Source organism: Podarcis erhardii (genome assembly GCF_964252035.2).
Source record: "Podarcis erhardii genome assembly, chromosome: 4".
Taxonomy (NCBI): domain Eukaryota; kingdom Metazoa; phylum Chordata; class Lepidosauria; order Squamata; family Lacertidae; genus Podarcis; species Podarcis erhardii.
In genome coordinates, this window is record NC_138508.1 from 60,762,252 (window position 1) to 60,775,862 (window position 13,611).

Genomic DNA, 13,611 nt, shown 5'->3' on the forward strand with positions numbered 1-13,611 from the left:
ACAATCTCCAAAATCAAGATCAGAACTTTAATGATGCCTAGAAGCTAGTACAGTTTATATACATAGATCTAGTGTTGTAAAGTTCTAATATCTCAATTTTAGTACAAGGTGGACTGACATATTCTGTACCAGCTGCAGCATTAGAGTAGCTGGGGCAGGGGTAGCCACTGGGGGTGTGTGATTTGGAGGCAGGGAAAGGACTAAGCAGAATAACCCACTCCCTCCACTCCCCTGCTGCTTCCAAAAGCTGCTTTCCCCATTCTAAATGGGCCATGGGGAATAATGGTGTATTACTACCATGGTATGTAGGAAGTTTTAAGAAGTTGGGTTTGAATGCCTCTATCTCCTTTCTTCCTGTGTCTTGACTCTGGCATGGAAAGAATGGTGCCTACTGTGTGAGAGAAATTAGTGACTGCCGTTATTCAAGTGAGCTTAATTATCTGCACGAATTAAGAACTAAATACTGAACTATTTAGAATATAGAAATACTCCTAAATAAATATTTTTTTGCCAGTGGTGGGGACAAGCAATGAAAGGTGCCTATCCATAATTCTATGTGCATATGATATTCAAAAATACACTGCAGAGCCCTGGACAGAGTTGCCCACTCCACACACAGGTCACCCTTGTAGCTGTGTCTTCAACTTGAACTGCTAACTTGGGGCATCAGAGGCAAGTATTACCTGATTCTTGCAGATCACATCACTGTAAACCACTACAGGGGCCAATTGTATAATTCGTAGCCCTAGCCTTAAACATTTCAAAACAGTGCTTCTGAAATTACACTTATTTGTGTCTGGTCCTCCAATGGGTTATGCAACATCAGGCAGGATACAAAAGGGGGGGGGACCCCATCATATTGATAATAAAATTATAATGAACCAAAGAGCCAGATTTTCCAGGGTTTTCAGCTTGCTGAGAGTTAGAAATGAGGTAATGGGGAGGGCAGGTAGGGACCTGGAGGATGCAATAAGAGTCAGATGCAATGGGGGGGGGGAGTGGTTGCGGGGGAATAGATGCTCAGCAGGTATTTATGGGCACAGATGATCTACGTTTAGAATGAATTCAATTCATGAAGTCTGATATGTTGCCTATAGCAAAATTATAATTATTTTCCTCCAATGAGTAGTAGGGGGAAAGAGGGTGGGGAATAGGTATGATAAATTGGTGGAACCATTTTTTCCAAGTACTGAGAAGACCATAATATCAAAAGCCAATTAAGGTTTAACCCTTGGATTTCAGCCTAAGAACTTGGACCAAGCCCTTTTCAAAGCATTTCAAGTACTAAATGGTGTCCATTAATGTTTGATGGAACAATCACATTTCTGATATATATTTAAGAAGGTGAAGTGATGGGCATTACAAAGTCTAAAAGGAGCACATGATAGAAAGAGGGCTTTTTATTTAAAAACCCCACATAATTAAGACTTTGTAATAATGCCATCCATGTGCCCATGAATAAGAAATCTGAATTGTGTACAAACAGAAATTCCAAAATGTAGCACAGAAACAAGAAGTGAAAAATGGCACCATTTTGCCATCTAGTGTAGAAGGTTGATACTACAAGTTAGTATTAAATGCTGTGTGCAATTAATTCCCACACAGTATCTTGAAAGCTTTAATTCCCTACTGCTACCTAGTATTCATTTTACTGATGAAGATTTTAATGGGAAGCAGAGAGTTTCATTGTATAGCGAAAATTACAGGAAGTGCAATTTCCCCCTCCCCACCGCTTACATCCATGTGCAAATAAGGAAGCCACGATAAATATTTGATGGCTAATGGCTGTACAACCGCCATCTTATAAACCTTATCTTACTTGCAAGTGGTTCCACATTTTAGTGGTGAGGGAGGAAGAAGTCATCTGTGCAGCTTTGTGACTCATTTGAAAACCCTCTATTTAGCTCATCAGACACTTCCTAAAAGAGGCTGTTAATAGCCATATTTAGTCTTACTCACATGTCAGACCATCGCTGAGGAGCCATTCCCCTGTCATGCGCTATTCACACCTGGCACTTGTATGTTCACCATGAATATCTGCAGGAAAGGAGCCTCTGTAGGTACACCTGTACTTGCAAAGGCTTTCATGCAATCTGGTTCCCTGCTTTACATGCAAAGGCTCTGCCTCTGCAAGCATTCACGACGCATGCACAGATGCCAGGTTGGGGCTGCTGGTTATGTGCAATGCTGCTCAGTTCAGCTTGCCTGACACACTGTTCTAACACATAAGTGAAACATCTGAATAGGGCTATTGTCACCCACCAACATATTTTGGTACAGAGCCAAAACTGATTGAACACCCTCCTTGAGATGAGGCTGAAACTGCATTCCAGTTCCTCATTTAAAAGTTTGAAACAACTGTACGAGGTGCTTAAATAAGGAATTGAAATCTGTATGCTCTTGCACCCCAAAGTAAGCTTGGGCTACCTCATCTCATGCAATTTGATAATCTGGAGACTCTTCTGTTCAAGAAGACCAAGTGTTTTCCCCAGTGAAAAGTGCTGTTTTTGTGCCAGACACTTGAATGCATGATGACCAAAAGCCACACTTACAAAGGTTCATGCTGAGGGAATGAGTGTTTAATTTGCTTATTTGCAGGGGTACCCAGAATAATATGGATCTGGATGGTTCAAAAATACAATACTCTGGTTAAGGGAACCCAAATTTGATGTGTATGATACATCATTATATGAGCACTAAGTCCCCTTTTGGATCCATTTTATATTTAAAGCACATGGCTTCTCCCAAATAACTCTGGGATCTGTAGTTCCTGCATCACAGTACTACAGTTTCCAGCACCCTTAACAAATTGCATTTCCCAGGATTCCTTAGGAGAAGTCATGTGCTTTAAATGTATGTTCCATATGCTTTAAATATATGATGTGGACAGTGTTAGAAACTGAGATATGAAAGCTGGGAGCTAAATGGCACCTTAAACCTAGGCTATGGGCACAACAATGGAATGTCTAGGTGCACTTTTTTATAACAAGAATGCAAAGCTGAAAATGAATGAACTGCAGCTAAAATATTATGTTCACTTTTCACATGCTCTAGTCCTTCCCCTTCCCACCCCCCTAATATTCTTAAGAGGGTCTCTTCTCCAGTCTTCAGAGAGTAACTGGAAGTGGGGAGGAAGAAAAAGGTCCTCCTTTCCTTCCACTCTGCAGTTTTAATCTGAAATCTTAGGTGTAGTGCTGCACCCAGAGCTCAGAAACTGCTCACACTAATGAAATTCCCTGTTGTAAAATGCCCCTAGAACAATGGGAGTTTCGAACACTGCATGTGGATCTGCTCCCAGTGACTGATGAAACAATTGTATTTATGAAGAAATTGTTTCATTGTTTTTAGCGTTTGCTGAAATGGTTATATTGCTTCTGGAACTTGTGTATGTTTTATTCTGTTTTTAATTTGTATGCTGCTTTGATGGCTTTATACTATGAAGCAATCTATAAATTAGTTAAATAAATAAAACAACTTCACAATAGCCATGTGAGGGAGGCCGGCTAAGAGATGGTGGCTGACCCAAGTTAGGAAGTGAGCAAAAATAATGAGAAATGAGTTTAAAATATGAAATTACACATGCTCAGAGTAATTTCTTTTGAAGGTTACCAAAATAATTTTGTGTTTTGCTAAGAGTTGTGCAACTGCATGTGCTCAAAGTATTTTTGTGTATGCGGTTCATGAAAGTTTATCTTACTATACAGTGGAACCTCGGGTTGCGAACGTGATCGGTGTGGGAGGCACGTTCGCAACCCGCAGCACTGCATCTGCGAACGTGCGGGACACGATTCGGTGCTTCTGCGCATGCGCAAGGCATGATTTAGTGTTTTTTCTCATGCGCGAGCGCCGAAACCTGGAAGTAACCTGTTACAGTACTTCCAGGTTTTGGCGCGTCCGTAACCTGAAAACGCGTAACCCGAAGCATCTGTAACCCGAGGTACCACTGTATAATAAAATTGTAAGACTTTGGGCATGTTGTAGTTGGTGTGGCTGCCAATAAGTGGCCACACAAACTGCTGCATGATGACAGAACAGCATGTGGGCAGCCCATGCAGGCAGGTCAGCTGAGTGAGTGCATGGGCAACTCAGGTGAGCTGCAGAGGAACAGACAAGGCAGAACAAGGCAGCAACCATCCTGCTCTGATGCTGCACATCTCACACAATGCTGCCATTTCAGCCTTAGCAGCATTGGAGGCTGAGGAAGAGAAAAGCAGCAGCAGAGCAGGATGATTTGGCTTTGGCGAAGCAAGCAGGCAGATGGCTGAGGCCAGGAAGGGGGTAAGGAGGAGATAACTGGGAATAGTTGGCGCCAAACAGGTGGGCTGGAAAGAGGAAGGTTGGGTCAGTGTGTGGTGGGCTTTGCAACCCTTTCTGTGCTTCCCCTGTTGTCTCTGCCACTGGCAGGGGTGGGGAGGGTAATGAAAGGGAGAAAGTTTTTAACCTGTAAGGGGTGTGGTGTTTGACAGGGGTGTCAAATAGGATGGGTAATACAAGCAACTGTACAGCCCTTATTGTAATACCCTTGCTAATCTTGAGGTATCTTAGAGGTGTTTTCTGGTACCTTATTTTACACAGTCCTTTTAATCTGGCCTTATAGGCACTGAACCACCTGGTTGGAAGGAAATACCTGTAGCAATCTAGAAAATGTAAGGACTTGAAAATATATTGTTTCCTTTTTATATATGAAAAATTCAGATTAGGAATGTGACAAAGGGATAAACTTGTGACAAAATGGTACAGGACTCATTTCTACAATATTAGTAATCTAATCCAGTGTTTCCCAACCTTGGGCCTCCAGCTGTTTTTGGACTACAACTCCCATCATCCCTAGCTAGCAAGACCAGTGGTCAGGGATGATGGGGATTGTAGTTCAAAAACAGCTGGAGGCCCAAGGTTGGGAAACACTGATCTAATCTATAGAGTATTCTACCCACATTTCTCCCCAGAAACAATAAAACCATCATGGGAATGATGCAGGAGCACAATGATATCATAAAAGATAGTACACCAACTGCTAATTTGGACTGGACATTGGAATCTACTCCAAAATGGCTATCAGTGTAGACCAGTAGTTTTCAACCAGTGTGCCATGGCACCCTGTGATGCCTTGAATGATGGTCAGGGGTGCTGTGGGCAACACTGGCCTCTGTCCCTCTTTCCTTCCCTCCCTCCTCTGATGCCGTCTTGCATCTCTGTTTCCCAAAGGTTTGCACACCTGTTTGTTGCAGCAGCCCTGGCTACAAGCTTCTCAGGAGAATGGTGCCTCTAGAGCTGGCCAGGGGGTGCTGGTTGCCAGGAACTGAGGCGGCCTCAGAGTAAGCAAGCAAGCAAGTGGGCGAGGGAGGCCGGCCAGCCAGTCCACCAGCCCTTGCTGTTGGGAATGGACAGACAAGTAGACAAGTCCCAGGCATCTGTGGGGCAGTGTGAGGAGGCACCTCTCTTTGAGGGGTGGGGGTGGGGTGCAGCTCAGAGAGTAGGGGTGGCAGCAGTGGCTGCCCAGAGGACTCCGAATGAGAGGGGAGAGGAGAGGAGGCTGAGGGAACACTCCACAAGGGAACGTGTTTGAAAAAGGGTGAGAGGCTGCCTGCTTTGCAGGCAAGTGGCCACATAACTGGGCTCCTGAGCCCCACAGGGGTGCTGCAGAAAGAATGTAGTTGGTCAAGGGCACCTCCAAAAGGTTGAAAACCCTTGTGGATAATTAATGTTTCAACCAGAAGTACCACCAAAATGTCTTTAAAGTATGAAGCTGTACTACCATTGCAGGACCTAAGCATGTCTTTTATTTTTAGATCATGGTCAATTACTTTTTAAAAGCACACATACAGACACCTTATTTCACAGCCATTGTGTTCTAGGGCTGAATATGTATGTTTGGAGGACAGAGAATGACAGAGGAGGAGGGAGGACATGGCATTGCCTTTTTGTTTTATATTTTATCATTACAGATTCTGAATGTGTTGGGTCATTATCCATTGAAAGCAGGTCGAGTCTCCATTCATTAGTCATCTGCCACCAGCACATAAGCCTGAGTGTTCCCTTGGCTGGTAAACAAGCATAAAGAGCACTGTAACACTTACTAATTAGTTTCCCTATACAGTATTTCATCAGCATGCTTTTCATGATTACTATTATCCTCACAGTGAGAATCACTAAATACTCTGGGTTTGCAAAAATGTGAATTGGAAGGAGAGAGGTTTCCCTGCTCTTTCTCCCTCCAAATGTCAGGCATCTTCCTTTATAGATGTATTTGTTGCAAAGATACAAATACAAGAGCAACCTGTCCATAGCTTGCTGTTCAAAACGCGGACAGGAAATGGGCTGGGGCTAATTAATCACCTCCTTTTCCAAACCTCAAAACAGACTTTGTTCTTGTAACCCTTCACTGCCCAAGGCAGTGGAATTTGTATGCTTCATTTTAGACAGAGGCCACAGATTATATGGCCTTGCCTAGTTTTGGACAATTAACAGTTCGGTACAAGCTGCAGAGCCTTAAAGTGTATTGATGTGTCTTTGTGTGGTAGGCAACTAAGTTTTACTCAGAGTGGATCTACTGAGAGTAATCTACTCATGTTCATTCATTTTAGTGGGTCTACTTTGAGTAAAACTTAGTTGAATATCCCCATTTTGCTGCCATTGTAAACTGATTTTTAGGATGACCTTGTGGTATATAGCCATTTCATTTTATCCTGCTCTTCTGCCAAAGAGTTTGGGATATTGTAACTGTATATCTCCCTTTTAACCTCACAATAACCTTGTGGGGTAGGTTAGGCTTATGGGGGGGGGACTGGGGAGTGTTGGATATTTGCAGTTTAGTAGCGCTGCAGAGAGCTTGCTGGGGAGACCATGCATAACAAGGAACTCAAAAAACTTTAACAAGATTTTAATAACAAAAACAAAAACTCCTTTTACACTAAAGATAACAACAACAAACACGACCCAACCACCAACCCAACCCCCAGGGAAATGAGAGAGCTAGGTGCTGCTCTTTATATACTACATCCAACTGCTGACACAGCACAACCTAGCAGCACCTGCTATGTTTCATAGCTGTAAGACTGGGTCTCATTATTTGCCCTGGCCCTTAAAGACATACAGTGGTGCCCTGCAAGACGAATGCCTCGCAAGATGGAAAACCCGCTAGACGAAAGGGTTTTCCGTTTTGGAGGTGCTTTGCAAAACGAATTTCCTATGGGCTTGCTTCGCAAGACGAAAATGTCTTGCGAGTTCCTGCGGGTTTTTTTTTTCTTCCCCCCCTTTTTCTAAGCCGCTAAGCCGCTTATCAGCTGATCCGCTAAGCCGCTAAGCCGCTTATCAGCTGATCCACTAAGCCGCTAAGCCGCTTATCAGCTGATCCGCTAAGCCGCTAAGCCGCTTATCAGCTGATCCGCTAAGCCGCTTATCAGCTGATCCGCTAAGCTGCTTATCAGCTGATCCGCTAAGCCGCTTAACAGCTGATCCGCTAAGCCGCTTATCAGCTGATCCGCTAAGCCGCTTAACAGCTGATCCGCTAAGCCGCTAAGCCGCTTATCAGCTGATCAGCTAAGCAGCTAAGCCGATAATAGCGCTAATCCGCTAAGCCGCTAATGGGCTTGCTTCACAAGACAAAAAAACCGCAAGACGAAGAGACTCACGGAACGGATTCTTTTCGTCTTGCGAGGCACCACTGTACACAACTTGTGAAACAATAATGAACCTTCACATTTTAAAGTGACTATTCAACAGGGAGGGCAACCCAATGAGCAAGAAGGGAACTGAACTTGGGTCTCCTTATTCTAAGTCTAGCACTCACAACTGCTACACCACACTTGCTTTCAGTGTCTGTTTTGATGGCATAGTAGTAGGATTAGTGCTCATCACATGTGTAATAGCTGGCAGAGCTGTCCCTAGAGAATGACCATCTTCAGCACCTCTCTTCCATTGGTTCAACTTTTGAATATTTAATCCCACCTTCCTATCCAGGCACCTGTGTGTTTTGCATAAGGCATGAGACAGATTTATGTTTTCAAAAATGAGGATCAGCTATTGCTTTGTAATCTCAGAATCCTAGATGTAACTGGATACCTGTAAGGACCTAGGAGAGACTAATTAAGTCTACAGGGGGTCCAGACTCTGAGCTTTCTTCTTTAAAAAGCTATATTTCTAGCCCTTCTAAAAAGGAAGTTATAAAGCAAAATGTGTAGGCAATGTTCTAAATTATTTCTGCGAGATAAGCCAGCCTAGCTGCTCTTGCTTTTCATTGATTGTTTTAGCCAATGAATGAAATCATAGCTGGAATAGAGGACTGAGTTTTTTGGAAACCAGAAAATAGGAATCTGTGGGGTCCTAAAGAGCTGCTTCTCCCCCACCCTTTATGTTTCCTGCTTCTGTCTCATCTTCTATTTCTAGTTCTAAAGATTTACTTAGATTTCCTGTCACCAACAGCTGTCCTTCCTTTTGTCCTAAAAACTAGATTTCATCTTTCCTATGGTGGGCCCATCTGAAACCAGGTACTCCCTGGAAGTTATTTGCTGCAAACACTATTATGCTGTATATGTGGGAAGATGCTAAGGATCCCACCCCCTGTGGCAAAGACAAAATGTAAAAACTTTGCAAAGAGGTTTGGGCATATCTCACAGTAAGCACCTGTCTGGAAACATTCAAAGTATTTTTGTAACCATCTATTTATGCAGTGGCATTTCCTCCACCTTTGTCTGAAGGGTACAGTCTCCTCATCTACCTCAGGATTCTATTACAGTCACCTGCTCTGCTTTTTGTGTAGACTAGGCCTCAGCTTCCAGCCACAGGGAGCATTCTGTTTCACCACGTAGCCTGGCATTTGAACATATACACAGGTAAAATGTTGATGAGCATAAAATGGCTACAGAAGAGAATGCGCCCACAAAGCCTGCTGTTTGACACAGCTTGTTTTCTGTCACCGAATTTGGCAGGCCACCCAGTGGGAGCCAATTTATCACCCGTTTCAGGCAATCATCCCTCATTCATCAATTTCAGTGCTGAGTTGGAGACAGAGTGATTAGGCATGCCAATCATCACCTCAGAACACCAGGGCACATCCAGTTGCTTGAGCTGCCGACATATCACAAAAGAGGAAGAACAAGTTTGATAAACTTGGGGGGGGGGGATGAGGTACGAGTGCAGCTGTGAAGCCTGAAAGAGAATACCAGACAGCACAGTACCTGCTAATACTTGTCACTTGCATAGGCACACACACATTCACACACCAAAACCAGCAACAACATTATCAGATTAGCAACACCTGCATCCAGCAAAAACATAGCTGTCAACTGTCATTGACACTATCCAGAATGGCACAATACATTATGCAGGTGAAAGAGGCAGTGTTTTAATGGGTGTGATTATAATGGTCTTGAAATAAACAGAGTTATTAGGCCTGAAGTTTGATGCCTCTGTTTTGCCAGTGAATATACATTGTGATGCACAGCCATGTTACCCCTTAGCTTATACAAGGAGTGGGAAGCAGGGGAGGAACATAGAAGGAAAATGGAGTGCTTGAAGGTGCATTCTAAAGGAGCAAAGTCTTCTTGCAAAAACATCCAGTAATTTGCAGACAGGACCTTCTGACAATGCTCTACATATAGGAATGTGAGGAAGGGGTGAAAGTGCTCCTTAGGTATGTTTTATGCTAGTGGCCTCTACTCCATCCCTGTATACTTGCCCCATAACTCTGCCTAATGGCACTGAGTTAGCACTTCTCAATCACCCAAAATCCACTCCTTCAATCCAAGCCACTCCCCCACCCATCAGAGGCGGACTTAGGGGAGCGTGATCAGTATGGTTGCACTGGGTGTGGAGCTTTGGGAGCACCGCCAGGGAAGCCACAACTGTGGTTTAGAATGGAGCATGAGAGACACAGGGGTGCTGGATTTTGGTGTCATACAGAAGACTGCTGAAATTTGAGACCCCAAGATCCACCACTGCCCCCACAGACAACGCTGTTTCACTATCAGATTTGCTTGAGAGAGAAACTAGCTATCAAAGAAGCATTACAATAAGGGATAAAGCTAGGAGGAAGAAAGCTTATGGAACACTGTCTTCCTTTGGAAAAATGAGGAAAGCCATTCTGTGATACCATTCATGTTGCATCAATACTTTTTGGAACCATGTCATAAATTCCAGAAACTGAGCATGTACATAACCCACAACCATTAATATCCATGGGAGGGATGCTATTTACCGCAAGAGGAAGTGGGTTGAAATTACAGTAATTTTTCTTGATCATTTCAATATAGCATACACAGTGCCTTGTATTTATATCACACATGTCTATTACAGACAACTGTTTGTATCAGAAAAGGAATTTCATAATGACTGTAGTCACCTGCAGTCAAATAAAATACATGGCTTTCAGATAGCCACCACTTCCCACTGCCTCTCTGGTAGGGTTTCCATACAGCCAGGGAAACCTGCACATGTCCTCTTTTGGGAGGCCAACATGCCCACCCAGGCAGATTTTTACATTTTAAAGGAAATAACTGGGGTTTGGGGGGTGGGAGGTGGGGGGGGGTTGGAGGGGGACACATGCTCAGGAGGAAATGTGGAAGCAGAAGCACCACAGCAGAGTGCGGCCATTGCAGCAAAGATCAGGTAGGAGCTGCCTCCACTTGGGCTGGCAGCGCTCGGGCTGTTCTGCACATCGCTGCTGCTGCCAGCCCAAGCTGGGGAAAGAGGTGCACAAGCCCGGCTCAGGCTGGCAGTGGCTCAGGCTGTCCTCTTTTTTGCTCTTCAATATATGGCAACCCTATCTCTGGCTTTGCTGCCTCTTCGGCCCACAGGCCATCAAGTTCACCAAGTGGCTCAGTGTGAAATACCTCTCAGGGTTGCTGTGAGGCTAAGATGGGGGCAGGGAAATTTTTGCTATTCTGAACTGATTGGAGAAAGGGGAGGGCAAAAGTGTAATAAAAAAGCCAATATATTTTATTCTTGGCACTCCTGGTCCAGTGGAGATGTGCATAAAAGCCTTTCTGGTGATAAGTCAAGATGGAATCCATTCGTCTCCTAGCAACTACACAGTAGAAATTGGGGTAATAATCTCTTACTTCCTCTACCCTTTCTAGACCTTCTTCTAATCTGCTATCTCCACAGAGACCAGGTCTAGCCACTTTATCAGTGAGCAGGAAGCTTTGTCCTGAGGTGACACTAAGAGGGAGAAGGCCTTTTCTATTGTGGCACTCATGTGGAACACCCTATCCCAAGGGGTTTATTTGCCTCCCCTTCCCAGTCCTCTACTGACTGAAGGCACTGCCATCTTTCGATACAACCACTGCTTGAATGTCTGTTTCTCCTATCTCCTTGTTGTTTGCTTTATACACTGCTTCTTAGTTGTTGAATAGTTGTGTTGTTTGCTGCTTAGATTTTAAAAATAATTTTATCTATTTACTCCCTAACACTTATATCCCAGCTTTTTCCCATCATGGAATCAAAGGCAGCCAACATGTGGTTCCCAAGGTGTCACCTGTCCAGGAAAGGAACAGACTGGGGATCCATCTGAGCTTTCCATTTCCCATAGTAATTTAAAAATCAATCCCTTTCGTCAGGGAACTCTGGGAATTGTAGTTCTGTGAGGAGACTAGGGATCTCCTAGCAATTCTCAGCACTCTTAACAGACTACATCTCCCAGAATTCCTTGAGGAAAGCCATGACAGTTTAAAACACTATGATACTGTGTTATATATATAGTGCAGAAATGGAGCCTGGCTTCAGCAAGGTGGTGGCCTCATACGCCTTCAGATGAATGCTCTGGGACCTTATTGAGACAAGCTGTCTTGAGTAGTTCTTTGAAATCAAACAGTAGGATAGAGATAATAAATAAATAAATGTTTTCTCCCAGAAGGCTTTCCACAGTTCTTGGCAACATAATAAAATAATTTTTTGCCTTGCATATGCATGTTATGGGACCTCAACTGTTCATCTAAATCCAGTGTTTGTTGTCACCTTAATTAATATCTTCAGCATCAGCTCAGAATTTGAAGCATCCTGGATTAATTTGTTTTAAACCATGGAAACTGAGACGAGGGAATGTGGGGAGAAATGGGATTGTTTGATCTTTTCATTGCTTTTGAGCATCTTGCTGACATACCTATGCTTCTCAGGCTGTCACTCTTCTGATCAGGGACAGCTTCTGACTTGGCCTCGTGTGTTGAAGAGTCACAAGTGAAGAAATTGGTTTGACTGAGCAAGAACTTGCCAGAGGGTAAAAGAGATATTTTACATTCAAACGTATAATGCAATAGTCCATAACAGATTTTATTCTTGAATGTGTGTGTGTGTGTGTGTGTGCGCACATAAATCATGCTAAGTTTGTTGATGAGTACAGAATTGTTTATGGTATATGAACTTACATCTGGTTGTTTTTTAAAAAAATAATTCCAATTTGTGTCAACTGCATTGATTCCTCCTGTTTGACCAACTCATGTTCCTGGTTGTTGTTGTTGTTTAGTCATTTAGTCATGTCCGACTCTTCATGACCCCATGGACCAGAGCACGCCAGGCACTCTTGTCTTTTCTGGTATAAGCCTTTAAAGCCCTCAATGATCTGTGACCTCAATACTGATTTAAAGGTCACACTCGCCTACCGTATTTTTCGCTCTGTAGGATGCACTTCTTCCCTTCTAAAAAGTAAGGGAAAATGTGTGTGCGTCTTATGGAGCGAATGCAGGCTGCGCAGCTAAGCCCAAAGCCAGAACAGGGAGACGGAGCGCTGCGCAGCACTCCGTCTTGCTGTTCTAGCTTGGGGATGGCTGTGCAAAGCCTCCTCAGGGCAGCGGGGTGAAGGCACCCCACTGCCCTGCGGAGGCTTCACAGGCTGTCCCTGAAGCCAGAACAGCAAGAGGCTATCCCAGAAGCCAGATCCCTCTTGCTGTTCTGGCTTCTGGGGTTCAGAATTTTTTTCTTCTTGTTTCCTCCCCCCCCCCCCCCAAACTAGGTGTGTCTTATCATCCGGTGCATCCTATAGAGCGAAAAATATGGTATATGAAGTGACTTGTTCTGATAGCTTGTCTGCTGAGGCCCTCCTCTGTATCCTTCATAGGTTAGGCAGGTGGGTTCAAAGGACAAGGTTTTCTTAGCCACCATAACTAGGCTCTGGAACTCCTTTCCTTAGGAAGTTGTTTTCTGGCCTATTGGTAGACTGCAAGTCCCCCCTTTTTTTGTTTTAGAAGATATATGGAGGCAAGGCCTAGGTCTATTGTGATGACTTTTAAACATCTGCTGCTGCTATCTCATTCATTATGCTCTTGTGGTTTGTATTTATGACCATTTTTTATTCTTAGCAGTTTTGGTGTTCTATTCCTTTAAACCAGGCATGGCCAAACTTGGCTCTCCAGCTGTTTTGGGACTACAGTTCCCATCATCCCTGACCACTGGTCCTGTTAGCTAGTGATGGTGGGAGTTGTAGTTCCAAAACAGTTGGAGGGCCAAGTTTGGCCATGCCTGCTTTGAACAGAAAAGCATTGCTGACTGGCTGTGGAGGCAGAGCATTGCCACTGATAGCCTTATCCTCCATGATTTTATCTAATCCTCTTTTAAAACCATCCAAGTTGGTGGCCACCACTGCCTTTTGTGAGAACAAATGCCATACTGGCAAAACCCAGA

At 43.9% G+C, this 13,611-nt stretch overlaps 1 long non-coding RNA gene across 1 annotated transcript in view; it reads left to right on the plus strand.

The window, feature by feature from the left end:
- The window catches only part of LOC309340249, a 59,932-nt gene that overhangs the window by 25,289 nt on the left and 21,032 nt on the right, over positions 1-13,611 (plus strand). The gene's annotated exons all lie outside the window — the stretch shown is intronic.